Here is a 15547-nt window from a genome sequence, read left to right on the forward strand (position 1 = left end):
AGGGGGCAGAGCTGTCAGGATTAGGTTTAGCTGCAAGTAATGGCGGCCCCAAATAACTGGCTTCAGTGGAGAAATGTATTTATTCCTTTTAAAAGTTTCAAATCTAGGGTGGCTCTGCTTCATGCGGTCTTCAGGATCCCGGCCCCTGGGGGCCTCTCCATCATCCCTGTGGCCTTTGTCCTCATGGACTAACAGGATGGCTAGAGATACAGCCGTCACATCTGCACCCCAGGCAACAGGGTAGAGGAAAGGCAAAGTAGAAAGGGCAAAGGTTGCATGTCAACAGGAAGGTTCCCAGAAGTTGCCCCATGACACAGGCTTATATCCCCTTGGCCAGAACTTGATCACAGCTGCAAGGGAGGCTGGGAAATGAGGTCTTTATCCTGGCAACCATGTGCTCAGCTGAAAGGCAGGGGTTTTATCATTATGAAAGAACAGGAGAATGGATACTGGAGGATGCGCTGCCACAGGAGCGCAGGGCGTGGCCACCTTCCTACTTCCCTACCCTACCGCCAAGGAGAACCCTTGCCAAGAGAGAACAGGTATGCAGGTCTCTTCAGACAGCCTGGAGATTAGGAGAGGGCTCTGGTCCTGGGAGTCGGGGTGGGGAAACTGAGACAAGAGTTCAGTCCTAAACTGTCCCGACATGGGGGGCCTTGGTGGGCCCAGGCTCAGGGGAAAGTCTTACATCCAGGATGTGCGGTCACCCACGCCCCCTGCTGGTGGGGCTGAGTTTGCAGTTTCCCTGCAGTGTCAGGAGGTTCAAGGGCCTGAAGTGCCCCGTCTCTGACCCCTCCAGGGTGTTGGGAGAGGCGGGACAGGCAAGGGGGCTGCGTGTCTTTGAGGCTGGTGATGTTCCTGTCTCACAGACGCTGTCCCCTTGAAGAGCTCCAGCCAAGTGGCAGCTGGTGAGACTGAGGGGCGTGTGACAGGGAGCCCATAGTGCTCTCGGGTCCAGGAAGAGGCTGGGCTTCCCCCTCTGAGCAAGCTTTTTGCAGTGGGGACCACCTCCTCTGTTGCCTCTGCTTCCCAGTGACGATGCCCTGTTTAGTGTCTACTTGTGGCCATCCCTGAAGTTTCGAGTTGAGCAACTCGGGCCACAGCTTCCAAACTGAGTTCTTCAGAAAATACTACAGCTGCTAATAAATGGCTGATATTTACTGAGTAGGTACAGTGTGTCAGGCACTGGGCCAAACACTTTAAATGTATCAACTGAGAAACCTCCCCACAACCTTGCTAAGAAGGGGCTGACATTCTCACCCCACTTGACAGATGAGAAAACTGAGCCTTAGAGACATTAAGCCACTCATGTCTCACATCTCATAAGGAGCAGAGCCCATGCTCCGTACCCCTCCGTTGTACTGCATCTGAGAAGCCAATACCTGTAGGCAACCTCTACGATGATCATCCCATAATCCCCAAGGCCTTGGAGTTCCTGGGTCACCTCTGCTCCAAATCTGGCTTCCAGGAAGCTGGGCCTGTGTGTGCATATGTAAATGTGTGTGCATGTCTGGTTGAGGGCGAGGATATGCATGCATGGGCAGGTGCTCCTCTGAGAGCGTGCACATGGGTCTCGTGTGTGTGCCTGCATGCACACTCGTGGGCGAGTGTGGGCACGGAGGCATGTACACATGTGTGCACATATGAGCGTGTGGATGTGTGTACATGCGTGTGTGTGTCCACATACAGTGTGGACTGTATGGTGGCTTATTCCTGCCTCGTGTATGGGGACCGAGGCCCCAGATGGGTTGTATCTTTGTGTTTTACTGGCCTCGTGATTTTACTTTCAGGGCTTGGTGGCCACGCCGAAGACCTTCTGGCTGTGTGTATAAAAATGTTTATAAGAAGCCTGAGTGGGCTGGCTTTGCAGACCAGTTTTCATGGACTCACTGCCTCTCAAGCACTTAGGCTCACCTTTGGGGTTGGCGGGGTTTGGTCAGGCAGCTCTGTGGCCTGTTCCCGAACCTCCCGGCCCAGTCCTCCCAGGGGCACCTGCAGGAGCCTGGTGTCCCCGGACCCCTCTGTGTGCTCGCCGAGTCTTCTCCACACTGTCTGTTTCACAGATGAGGAGCCCAGGCTGCAGAGAGAGGGGGACTAGTTCAGGGTCACACAGGGAGTCTGGGCCGATATTGGAGCCCAGACGTGTTCTCGCCCAAGGAACACTCTTCTCTCAGATTCTGGCTGCACCCACTCCCCCTGTGACTTCCTTCCTGCTCTGCAAAATCCGATCATAATAATTAGTGTTAGGTGACACTAACACAAACTGGCTTTCATGCCGTGCTTACCATGTGCCAGGTGCTGTTCTGAGAACTTTATACCTGGTGGCTCATTTAATCCCCATTTAACAGATGAGGAGACTGAGGCCTAGAGAGTTAATTGACTTGCCCAAAGTCACACAGTTAGGATGCTGGGATTTAAAACTGAGCTGTCTGGCTCTTAAATGCCTTGTTCTTCTGCTGAAAAGGTAGGCCTTCCGAGCCTCTCTCTGTGTGTGTGTGTGTGTGTGTGTGTGTGTGTGTGTGTGTGTGTGTGTGTGTGTGTGTGTGTGAGTGAGTAATTGAGGCCCTTCTGAAATGGGCCCCGTCTTTGCCATTTTCTCCAATACCCTCTGTCCTTTCCTCCCTACCCTCTCCCCTGGCAAAATACGTGTCTGTCGTCAGTGTTTTCACCATGGCATATTTTTGTTGGTTCTCCTGATCATTCTAGCTTTGTGCTTCACGTGGGAAATATCTTTTCATTTTAAACTAGCCTAAGCCACAACCATTTTTCATCTGGATTCCTGCCACAGTCTCTTAACTGGTTATGTCCTTCCATTTTTGACCCCTGCTTCACTGGTAGCCAGAATGATCCTGTTAAAGCATAAATCATCTCATGTGGCTCCCTGTTTAAAACCCTACCTTGGCTCTCATCTCATTCAGAGTAAAATTCAGTGTCCTCATCTTGGCCTGTAAGGTCTGGGGGATCTGGCCCTGTATATCCGGGATCTCATCTCCTGTAATCTCCCCTCCCTCACCATACTTTAGGTCTCCAAAATCTTTACTGTTCCTTGAGTCAGCCAAACTAGTGTGTGCCTTGGCACTTGCTGTTTCCTGCTCCTGGAACACTGTTCTCTCAGCTCTCTGCACAGCTGCTCCCTTCTCATCACTCAAACGTCACATCTTCAGGGCAGCCTTCCTTGAACATCCTTAGAGCAGCCCTTCCTCCTGCCAAGTCCTTCTCTACTCTCTTCAATGTTTAGTTGTCTTTACATCACATAAGAAATGTACTCAGTGCTTCTTTGATTAACAGTGGTCTCCCCTAAAAGAATGTCAGCTCCATGAGGGCAGGGATTTTTGTCTTGTTTGTGACTCACTGTATCCCCAGGGCCCAAAGCAATGCCTGGCACTGTTGAATTAATGAAAAATGAACATTGATTTTTAACTGTATACACTCTTGTTATAAAAATTATAACAATTTTTAAATGTGTAAATGAGAAATGAAAGTCTCTTATAAGCCCACCCTTAGATATTCACTGGTAATGGTTTGGTTTATTAGTCCCTGAAGAAAGTTAGAAGGATGAAAGATAGATAGGTAGATAGATAAATACACACACATACGTATATACACATATATACTTATACACCTATATAAAATCATAGATTGCTTTTTATATCAATACATAGAACTCACTCATCTTTTGGAACAGCTGTATAATAGCCCATCACATAGAAACAATTTATTTAACCAAGCCCTATCACTGGACATTCAGATTATGTCCCCAGTACACTTTGAGAATCTTGTATCACAGCTGAATAATAGTAACCTGTACCCATATCGTTCTCCCTCACGAGAATGGGGCCCTCCGAGCAGTGGTTTCTTATTTACCTCTGGGCCTCCAGGGCCCAGTCCAGCACTGGAGCCCTACTGGCAGAGCAGAGTAATAAATTCTCTGACAAAGATCTGCCCAGCAGGACATGAGAAGCAGAGGAGGAGGAATGAATTAAGGATGCTTGAGCAGTTTGTGAAGATGAAATGTGCAAATGCAGATAAACAGCAACGTCTGTGTATTGTGAACTTGTTACTGAAAATGCAGAGGAAAAGCTTCTTATGCTTCCTAATCTTCCTCTTCAAGGTTTCCCTTGTCTCTCCAAATCGCAACCTCTTATCCCCTGGGGCCATATTCTCCTACCAAATAATTCTCCTACCAACTGGATATTTTTCAAACCTAGTGTATTGGTCAGCGATAGTCACTATAATGCTGTGTAACAAGCCATCCCCAAACTCAGTGGCACTCGGCATGTATTTTTTTGCTTGCATGTCTGTGGGTTGACTTAGGTTTAGCTGATGTAGGCTGTCTTGGTTCCAGGCTGCAGACTGGGCTCAAGTCCACTCCGTGTGTATTCTTTTTGGGGGCTAAATAGAGGGGACAGCAATGCAAGGTGGCTAACTGCACAAGTACATTAAAAAAAAAAATATATATATATATATTCCTTTTTTTTTTTTTTTGGCTGCACTGTGCAGCATGCAGGATCTTAGTACCCCGACCAGGGATTGCACCCATGCCCCCTGCCATGGAAGCGTGGAGTCTTAACCACTGGACTGCCGGGGGAGTCCCATGCACAAGCACATTTAAAACCTTTGCTTACATCCTATCTGCTAACATCCTGTTGGCTAAAGCAAGTCATGGGGTTGCATCCAACATCAATGGGGCAAGAAATACACAACCCATGTGGAGGGTGGAGTGGGAATGAATATTTGCTGAGTGATAGTCTAATCTGCCACACCTGGGCCTGACCACAGGCCTTAAGGATGATTGACAGCTGGCTGTGCTGGAACTGGCCCAGATGGATTTCTGGGTGTATGTGCTTAATTTGCTCATCAGGGTCTCCTCTGGTCATTGTCATCCCAAAGTGACTTATTTATTTTTCCAAAAGTAACCAAAATATTTGAGGGAGGTAATTCATTCCTTCCCCAAACAATCCATTGAGCAGCCTCTGCATGCCAGTCATCTGCACACATGCCTTCCAATTCAACACATATTTCCTGAGCACCTACTTTAATCCAAGATCTGGGCTAGGTATGGGGGGCAATGCAAGGACGAATGAGGTGAAGGTCCCTGCCCTACAGGAGTGGGAGAGAGCTACGGAAATGGTTATTAGGCATCGTGGGAGGGCTCCAGCCGAGGAACAAGGAGGCCACCCTCCAGTGCAAAAGGCTAGGGACATGATGGCTGCCACCTCTGATCCTGCCGTGGGGCAGGGGTGGGGGGCGTCCATGAGGATTTTGGGGTTTTCTGCCCTTTGTTATGTTAACTGGACCCCCCAGTAAAGATCTGTCCCAAGTCATTTGTCAAGGTGTGGTATGGGGAAAATTCCCAGTTCCTAAATCCCAGGTTGGAGCTTCCCCTCACAGGTGGATGGGTTCTCACTGTGAATGAATGAATGAAGAATGAATGAAGGAAGGAAGGAGGGAAGGAATTGAGCTCGTCCTGATCCATATTTGCCATCAAGGCTGTACTGGTAAATCACTGTGATTCCTCAATGCCCATCAGCACACACCGTGGAGTACTGTGCAGTCTCCAACTTCTCGCAGCAGTATGGATGTTGGGCAAATGGAGCCAGATTCAAAAGAACACACAGTATGTGATTCCATTTATATAAAACTGGAAATCAGGCAAAACGGATCTGTGCTGTCAGAAGTCAGGACAGGGGTTACCCTTGAAGAGCGAATGTGACTGCAAGGGAGCCAGTGGAGGGCTCTGGCAGCTGGCGATGTTAGGTTTCTTAAGCCGGGTGCTAGTTACACGATGTGTTCAGTTTATGAAAGTTCATCAAGCTGTACGTTTGTGATCAATGCCTTTTTCTGTATATGTGATACTTTCATAAAAAGTAAAACAAAAATTTCCCGTACTGAATTCTAAATTATCTTTCTAAACTGGAAATCCAGCTCCATCAGCCTCCTGCTTTCCTGGGTCCTAAACATACACCATGTAACACGGCACTCGTGGCCCTTCGTGATCTAGTGTGTGTCCGCCTTTTCCACTCCACCTCCTGTAATCCCTCATGTGGACCTTGTGCTCCAGCCCCGCCTCCTTACTTGCATACATTTCCCCCCAAACTCTCCATCGTATCTCATGCCTCTGTGCCTTTGCATATTCTCTTCCCTCTGCCTGACCTACCTTTACCACCTCTTGTTTGCCATGAAAACTTCTATTTATCCTTCAAAGCCCAGTTAAGACATGACGTCTTCTGAAAAGGCACCTCGGACCCCAGAAGTACCCACGGTGGCTGGTCCTATTAGCGCCCCTCACACTGCCTTGAGACCATCTTCTCCACCAGACTGGACACTCCTTGAGGACAGGCACTGGATCTTGTCTTTCCAGTGGCTCCCGTGCCCCGGTTGGGGTTGGCACACAACAAGAATTTAATAAAGTTTTGTTGAATGAAGGAAAGAAGGAAGGAAGGAACAGGGGCCATGTTATAGATACTGGGTGTCCCATTTGGGTTTGGAAATCTGGATCCCGACTCTGGAAGCTGTGGTCTCCTCTGTCACGCCCGGGCTGAGCTGTGTTTTAAGCCATCCCGGCTCCCTGCCCCTCTTTCCCAGGGAGCTGGGATTTTGGGCAGCTACCACCTGGCAATTTTTGTGAAACAATCTCCTAAGCTTGTAGGTTTCATTTGTTTAATATTTCAGGGGTATGCAACAATGTGGTGGCTCCGTGGCCACAATCCCTAGTCTAGCGTGAGTCATTTCTCAACTGAGTTCCTATAATAGTCTCTTGTTGGTTCCCTCAACCTCTCTGTTGTCCGTCTGAAATCGATTTACAATTCTGCTGCTCACTTAATTTATTTAGTGCATTTTATTGATTTATGTCATAGAACTGAAAGGTGCATAGATCAGAACATGCCGAACAGGGAAGGGAGAGGGGAACCAGCTTCCACAGTTGCCCAGACTCTGACATCGAACTGCAAGCAGGTCAGCCTGCTGGCTGCAGCCTGAACACACCGAGTCACTGGTGCATCCTTGTGCCTGTGCGTTAATCCTGGGTGATCTTTTCTCCCTGGCTGCTTGGGGAACTCACTGTCACCTTCACCTGCCAACCCAAAGGTCCTGCCTCTGCGAAGTCCTCTCTGGCCCCCAGGCTGAGTTAGTTATGCCCGCTCTGGGCTCCCAAGTCACCGAGTACATGCCTGTGGTCCAGGGCCTGACACAGAGGGAACTCTGATTCTTTCATCCCAACAAGACAGACAGTTCAGGACACAAAGAGGCAAGAGACTGGTCCGAGTGGTCCACACATCCATTTTTCCCTCTCTCCTGCCATTCCCAGACAACATTGAGCTAGTTTTTGCAGCCCTCTGACCGTGGGTGGGAACCATCGTTTGTCTGAATGGCCCTGGTCCTTCTGTGGAGGCAGCAGAGCTCTGGCATCCTCCTACAGAAGGAGATCATTTCCTGGCCATTCTCAATAAACTCACAACACAGGCCACCTCACCTGGAGCCATTTCATTCTTGGGAGCAGGGCAGGCTGCAGCCTTGTTTTCGGGGAAGGGCTGCAGGGACCTTTGTCCACCTTCCCAGGGCAGGCTAGTGGGCAGCATCCCTCGGTGCCAGGCTGTGTGCCAGGAGCTGGGTCAGTGAGGAGAACGCCTCACGGCTTCCGATCTTGAGGAGCCTTCTAGTGGGGGAGACACACAAGGAGGTGGAGAGTCACATCTGTGAATCAGGGACCCATGGGGGTGCCCAGAGGCCTGTGGAAGGAAAAGATGGCGGTATAGGAAGGCTGTGTGGAGGGTTCCATGTGGGGAGGGTCCTGAAGGATGAGTGGCATTCCCTCTACTGCATAAGGGGCACGGCGGTGGGGGGGTGTCATTCCTGGTAGAATGAATGACATGTGCAAAGACGTGAGACCCAGTATCCTTGTGCCAGGCACGTGACAGATGTGCAATAGACACTTGCTGAATGACTGAAGAGTGGAAGGAAGGTATAGCCCCGAGAGGTTAAGTGCCTTGCTCAAAGTCACACAGCAAATTTAGGTTAGAGTCAGCCTCACCTGCCAGGATCCTGAGGGCTTTTAATCAGCATCCCGCCCACCCTGCCAACACCACCCATCCTTTCTCATCTCACCCTTCCTTCCCACCCATTCCTCCAGCCTCATTTTCTCTAGCATCACACATGGTCCTCCCACCTCCCTCATTCTGAAGTGCTGGTTCTGCCACTTTCGTTCTGAAATTCTGGATTCCTCTAATTACGTGCTCTTATTAAAAGTGATTAAACCCCCGTGCCGGTGGAGGACTGCTCCCGGAGATCACAACATCCAATAATTGCTTTAGTTGCTCTAATTCCAATTATTCAAGATTATCTTTCCAGGTAATTAGGTGTCTGGGTAGTCTGGCCTGTTCGCTCTCTCAGAGAGTGTCATATTAACCCCAAACGGTGACCAGCTTTCATGTTTCATAATTGGAAATAGTTTCTCCATGGTGAGAAGACTCTGTTAAGTGTAAACAGTGGTAATTAACATTTCGAAATGACTCTTCGGTCTTATCATACTTTAGTTTGAGAAATTACCTCGGATGCTTAAATCCAGCTCTTTGCCCCTCTGAGCAGAGGTTTCAGCAGCGTTGGGGAAATAGGGCTTTGCTGAACTGCACGGGGGTGGAGGAATTTGAAGGATGGCTCCTTTGCACATTCTAGGAAAGTCTTTGCATGGGCTGGTTTCCTTCTGGATCTCTGCCTGGAAGGGAGGCCTTGGGATGGAATTTGCCATAAGACCCTTCCATTTGGCCCAGGCTTTGCATTCACACAGGACCTTCACTTTAGACAAATGATGAGTCCTTCAAACGAAGTTATACAGTCAGGGCCACCAGGTACAGTTGTGTAGGTTACCCACTGTGCAACTCTGGGGGTCATGATTCATCTACGTGAGTGGCATTGGGCTGGGCAGTGCACATCCTGTAGGCAGGGGCTGGGGATACACAGACTGGGTTAAAAGAAGACAACATTCAACATACAGGTCTATACCTGCACCTCATTGCTGACCCACACTGCCTGTGATGAGCAGGGAATTTATAACCCTATTTTGTCATGTTTCTTTTTTAATTGATATAATTTCATTTATATAATATACAAAGAGTGAAAGGCACAGAGTTTACATGTACAGTTCAGTGAGTTTCAAGAAATGCATACATCCATGTAGCCCACATCCTTGCCAAGATGTAGAACCGGGGCCAGCTTCGTAGGCACGTGACGTTATAGTCTCATAGGGTTCCGTGCACGGAAGGACCCTCCATTTGGTTTAATGCTATACTGTAACTGTCTTGAAATTCTTTTTTTCTTGAGTTTCTGAAGCAGGGTTTATTGTTTTATTTATTTTTTGGCCAGGCCACATAGCTTGCGGGATCTTAGTTCCCTGACCAGGGATCAAACCCACACCCTCAGCAGTGAAAGAGCAGAGTCCTAACCACTGGACAACCAGGGAATTCCCCCTGAAGCAGGGTTTAAATAGACTTTATTGTTACAAGGGAGGCCCTACCAAGCAGCGCCTTCTAAATGGATACATGTGGTCCCAGGATGTCAACATGGAGAAATGGAGAGGTCATGATTGCAGAAGAGGTCACTGTAACTGAAGGACGGGATCCCGGGGAGGCCGGCCAGGAATGCGGCAGACATGATCAGGACGGGCTGGGGTGGCCAGGTCACAGGCTGAGGGAGAGGACAGCTACTGTCTCTCCCGCTTCTTGTAGTTCTCTGGGTGTTACAGGACCCAGCCCGACGGCAGGAGGAAACACAGGAAGCAGGAGGTGAGCCCAATGGCGATATCCATGGTTCCGAGCTGCTCCCGCGGCGGCTTGGAATGGATCTGGGCCCGGGGCCCGGGGAGCCGCTGGGCCGGGCCTGTCAGGGCCCTCAGCAGCAGTGGAGTCAGCACAGACATGACCGCACAGAGTAGACTGCAGGTAGCAGGCAGCCGGAACCCAGGGTCGCGAAGTCAAAGTCTGTCTTGAAATTCTTAATAATTTTTTCAACAAGAGGCCCTGAATTTTCTTTTCTTTTTTTTTAATTTAATTAATTAATTAATTTGGCTGTGTTGGGTCTTCGTTGCAGTGCGCGGGCTTTCTCTAGTTGAGGCGAGCGGGGCCTACTCTTCGTTGTGGTGCGCGGGCTTCTCATTGCGGTGGCTTCTCTTGTTGCGGAGCACGGGCTCTAGGTGCGTGGGCTTCATTAGCTGTGGCTCGGGGGCTCTGGAGCGCAGGCTCAGTAGTCGTGGTGCACGGGCTTAGTTGCTCCGCGGCATGTGGGATTTTCCCGGAGCAGGGCTCGAACCCGTGTCCCCTGCATGGGCGGGTGGATTCTTAACCACTGTGCCACCAGGGAAGTCCCCTGAATTTTCATTTTGCACTGCCTTCCCGATTTGGGCCGTATACTGCACCATATTATTATTCACTTACTATTTCTCTTTACGTTGATTCACTTACAAAGTCGAATTATTTTCTCCCCATCCTGAGCAATGAAATCTGTCAATTCACGGTTTTAGTGTGCCATGTTATTTTTTTCCGAGGTGCTTTAAAATAAATAATAATAGTACCAAAAACTTATTTCTGTTTTGCCACTGTGTCAGACCCAGCTGATTCCCCCAACAACTCAGTGAGTTTGTGCTGTCGTTAAACTATGTGATGGGTGGGGAAACGAAGGCCCAGAGAGGTTAAGTTAACTTGCCCAAGGCCATATGGGTTGCGATGGTGGAGCTGGGTTGGAACCTGGGCAGGTGGGCTGCAGAGTCCTTGTGCTTTACCATTCCACTTGCTGCCTTGATGCAAGCTATTAAAATAGAAAAAGAATCCCCGCGACTAGGGAAGGACTAAAATCTAATGAAAGGAAGGGACGAGGTAAGTGTTGTCTGGGTGGGGCTGGGAGGGAGAAAGGGCCGTCATACCACATGGGATGACACTTGTCATCCTCCAAAGCCCTTATGACTCATGCATCTAATGCTGCTTCCTTCTTGTTATGCTTCTAGTTCCAAGACAGGAGTCTAACCATCACACACGGGCTGTCAGGTGGGAAGGCCTCAGAGAGCTGGTCTCACCTGCTCCATTTTGCAGATAAGAAAACTGAGGCCCTGAGATAAAACTCTTCGTGGCTGCCATGGCCTGAGTACAGGTAGACCTCAGAGATATTGCGGGTTCAGTTCCAGGCCACTGCAATGAAGCAAATATCGCAATAAAGCAAGTCACACCAATTGTTTGGTTTCCCAGCGCGTAGAAGAGTTATGTTTACACAATACTGTAGTCTATTAAGTGTGCAACAGCGTTATGTCTAAAATACAATGTGCATACCTTAATTAAAAATACTTTATTGCTAAAAAATGCTAAACATCGTCTGACAATGCAAGATTGCTACAAATTTTCAATTTGTAAAAGCAGTATCTTCAAAATGCAATAACAAGGTGTGCCTGTATGATGAGTGTACAAATCACATACCAATCCCTAAGAAGTGGAGTCCCCACTCTGGGGCAGCCTCCCCCAGCCCAGCCCTGGCAATTCTTGGAACACTTATTGAGCACCTGCTACATACCAGTCCCTTTCAGGCATATTAGCCCATTTAATCTTCTCAACAGCCCACAAAGTGGGTTTACTGTTATCCCCCTTTTCAGATCAGGAAGCTGAGGCTCAGGCTAAGACACTTGCTCCCGATCCAGGGAGGGGCAGAGCTTGGATTTAATCACAGAGCTGAGTGCAGTGTTAATGCAGAGCATGGGCTCTGGATTCAAACTGTGACTCTACCTCATTAGCTGTGGGACCTCAGGCATGCTTCTCATCCTCTTTATGGCTCACTTTCTTCATCTGAAAAATGGGGATAAATAGCATCCACTTTGTGGAATTCTTCCGAGAGTCAAATGGAATAATCCACGCGAGGGCTTAGCACAGGGTCTGTCTCAATCAACACTAGGTTGAATGAATATTCCAGCATATTTCCGCCATCTCCTCAGTTCGGCCCAACCAGCTGGAAAGCTAACTTGGCAAGAACTCAAATTTGCGTTTACTTCTACTCAACTAACCTTCATTGAATCATGCACAGAATTCCATTCCCTGCTAAATACTTTCACATCTCTTGGTTCATTTAATTCTGTTGACAGCTCTTTGAGGAGGTGCTGTTATCTCTGGTTTACACCCAGGGAAACAGACTCAGAGAAGTTGAGCTACTTGCCTGAGGTCACACAGCAAAGCAATGTATCCCATCAGTCACGTGCTATTTCTGCCACACCTCACAGGTCTTTCCACCCTGCCTGGGGCCTCCTGGCCCCTCTTTCACTCCTTGGGCCCAGGAAGTTCTTTGGTTGGCTTTGCTGTGTGTTCTGACCCAGCCAAGTGGCCCCATTGGCTCACAGCTGTCAGGGCCTGCGTGGAGCAGAGGGAGGTGGCAGCTAAGGCACCCTCTGCTCCTCACGCACCACATCTGCTGGCTCCCACAGACTCGTCATTTGCAACCATCTGCCGGGCTCCCTGGAGGCGCTAAGTCTGTGATGTGACACAGAGTCTCCCAAACCCACTGCCTTTAGCCTGTGTGAAGAGCAGAGAGACCTTATCTATATCTTGAACCCACTAGGAATGATGGACTTAAGTTAGAGGCCCTTTCAGGCCCTGGAGGGCTGAAGCCCCTGCCCTGGTTTGCTACCCAGGAATTTGCTCCTGCAGACCTGGTGCCGGTTCTGGAGCCAGCCTGACTCCCACAGGCTCTGCTTCGCTTAGGCTTTCCCCTGAAATTTCATTTTGAGTTTAAAAAGTCCTGTGTCTCTCGGCAGGGATGCCCTGGTCCCCTGCTTGTCCACAGAATCTCTGGCCTCGTGGGCTTCTGGTATTCAACGTGTGTGTGTGTGTGTGTGTGTGTGTGTGTGTGTGTGTGTGTGTGTGCGCGCGCGCGCGCTCGTTCTGGGTGTGTGTGTGTGTGTGTGTGTGTGTGCGCGTGCGCGCACTTGTTCCGGAGACACGAGGAAGGAAAGTGGTTTCTCCGAAGCTGGTGTCTGTCTGTTGGTCTCATCACACACTCCCCTTCCTTGGCCCATCTCTGGTGGTGAGGGCAGAAGCTGTTGGTTTTATTCATTACTTAAAATTTTTTTTGATTGGGGGGTAACAGCTTTTTTGAGATATAATTCACTTACCATTTGTTTGTCCCCTTAAAGTTCAGTGGTTTTTAGTGTATTCACAGAGTTGTGCAATCATCACCACTATGAATGGTGATGAATTATATGAATCTATTAATTATAGAATATTTTCATCACCCTGGAAAGAAACACTGTTTCCTATACCCATCATCCCTCAATCCACCAGACCCCACAGACTCACACAACCAACGATCTCCTTTCTGTCATTGTAGATTGTCAATTCTGGACATACATGAACAGAATCATATAATATGAGGATTTTTGTGCCTGACTTCTTTTACTTAGCATAATTTTGTTTTTGTTTTTTTTGTTTGTTTTGTTTTTTGCGGTACGTGGGCCTCTCACTGTTGTGGCCTCTCCCGTTGCGGAGCACAGGCTCCGGACGCGTAGGCTTAGCGGCCATGGCTCACGGGCCTAGCCGCTCCGCAGCGTGTGGGATCTTCCCAGACCGGGACATGAACCCGTGTCCCCTGCATCGGCAGGCGGACTCTCAACCACTGCGCCACCAGGGAAGCCCCCGCTACTTGTTTTTGTAAATAAAGTTTTACTGGAACACGGCTACGCTCATTCCCTTATGTATATCCCTGGCTGCTTCCATGTTATAATGGCAGAGTTGAGCGGTTATGGCAGAGATGGTATGGCCTGAAAAACATAAGATATTTCCTCCCTGGCTCTTTACAGAAAACGTTAGCTGACCCTGCTTCATAGTTTAGCATCAAGTATGCAAACTTAAACACAATAGATTTGCTTGTTTTCAAACTTTCTACATAAATGTGATCAAATGATGAACCTTTTTTGTGTCTGGCTTCTTTTGCTTAACATTATGTTGATCATTATTGTAGTCCATTCGGGCTGCTAAAAACAACAGAAATTTATTTCTCACAATTTTGGAGGCTGGAAGTCCAAGACCAAGGCATCGCCAGATTCAGTGTCTGGTGGGAACCTGTTCCTTGGTTCACAGATGCCCGTCTTCTTGCTGTGTTCTCACAGGGCAGAAGGGGTGAGGGAGCTCTTTGGGGTCTCTTTTATGTTATTAATCCCTTTCATGAGGGGTCCACCTTCATGATCTAATCACCCCCAAATGCCCCACCTCCAAGTACCATCACATCGGGAGTTAGAATTTCAACATATGAATCTGTGTGTGTGTAAGGGACACAAACATTCAGTCTATAGCAATCACGTAGCTGTAGTTTGTTCATTTTTATTGCTGTGTAATATTCCATTGTGTGACTCTACGACCTTCTGTTTGTTCATTTTACTCTCAGTGGATATTTGGGACATTTTCAGTTTTTATTATGAATAATGCTGTTAGTTCAAGTGTGGTCCCCAGACCAGCAGCGCCAGCATCACCTGGGAGCCTATTAGAACTGTAAATTCTCAAGCCCCACCCCAGACCTCCTGGACAAGAAACTTTGGCTTGGGGCTGGCAGTCTGTGTTTAACAAGCCCCTAGGGTGATTCTAATGCATCCTCCAGTTTGAGAATCGCTGCTGTAGTGTTTACCTAGCCATGGAATTACTGGATCAACTCTGTATATCTTTGATTGTACTAGTCGTCTTGTTTTCCAAAGCGGGCGAACCAATTTATACTCCCACACACGTGGTATGAGAATTCCCATTGTTCTGTTCTCCGCCATGATTAGCTTTATCAGATTTTTTTAATTTGCCAAACGGATGGATGAGAAATGGTATCTTATTGTGGTTTTCAATTTGCATTTCCTTGGTTATTAAAGGGGTTGAGCATCTCCTCATGTTTATGGTTATTTGGGTTTTCTCTTGCATGAATTGCCTGTTCACATCTTTTGCCTATTAGATTGTTTGTCTGTTACTTATTGCTTTATAAGGTTTTTTGTTTTGTTTTTTTACATATTATAACCCTTTGTTGCTTATAGGTATTACACACTCCTTTTGTCACTCTGTGGGCTTGCCTTGTCACAGATGTCTTTTGATGAATATAAATTCTTAATTTTGAAAATTGTGGTAAAACATCCATAACATAAAATTTACCATTTTAACTGTACAGTTCAGTGGCATTAAGTACATTCATGTTGTTATGCAACCATCACCACCATCCATCTCCATACCGTTTTTATCCTCCCAAACTGAAACTCAGTATCCATTAAACACGAATTCCCATTCCCCCCTCCCAATCATCATTCTCCTTCTTGTTTCTATGAATAAGACTGCTCAAGGTACCTCATATAAGTGGGATATGCAATATTTGTCCTTCTGTGCCTGTCTTATTTCACTTAGCATAATGTCTTTGAAGTTCATCTTTGTATCTCACTGTGGATGTGTCAGAAACAAAATGTTTTGGTGTGGTCTGGTATATATACTATATATATATATATATATATATATATATTTTTTTTTTTTTTTTTTTTTTTTTTTTTTTTTGTTACGCGGCCCTCTTT

General features: G+C 47.8%; 1 protein-coding gene across 1 annotated transcript in view; it reads left to right on the plus strand.

Annotated features, from left to right (window-relative positions):
* Positions 1-15547, plus strand: part of GSG1L (GSG1 like) — a 223060-nt gene that overhangs the window by 82177 nt on the left and 125336 nt on the right. The gene's annotated exons all lie outside the window — the stretch shown is intronic.

Source organism: Lipotes vexillifer, unplaced genomic scaffold (genome assembly GCF_000442215.2).
Source record: "Lipotes vexillifer unplaced genomic scaffold, Lipotes_vexillifer_v1.1 scaffold426, whole genome shotgun sequence".
Taxonomy (NCBI): domain Eukaryota; kingdom Metazoa; phylum Chordata; class Mammalia; order Artiodactyla; family Lipotidae; genus Lipotes; species Lipotes vexillifer.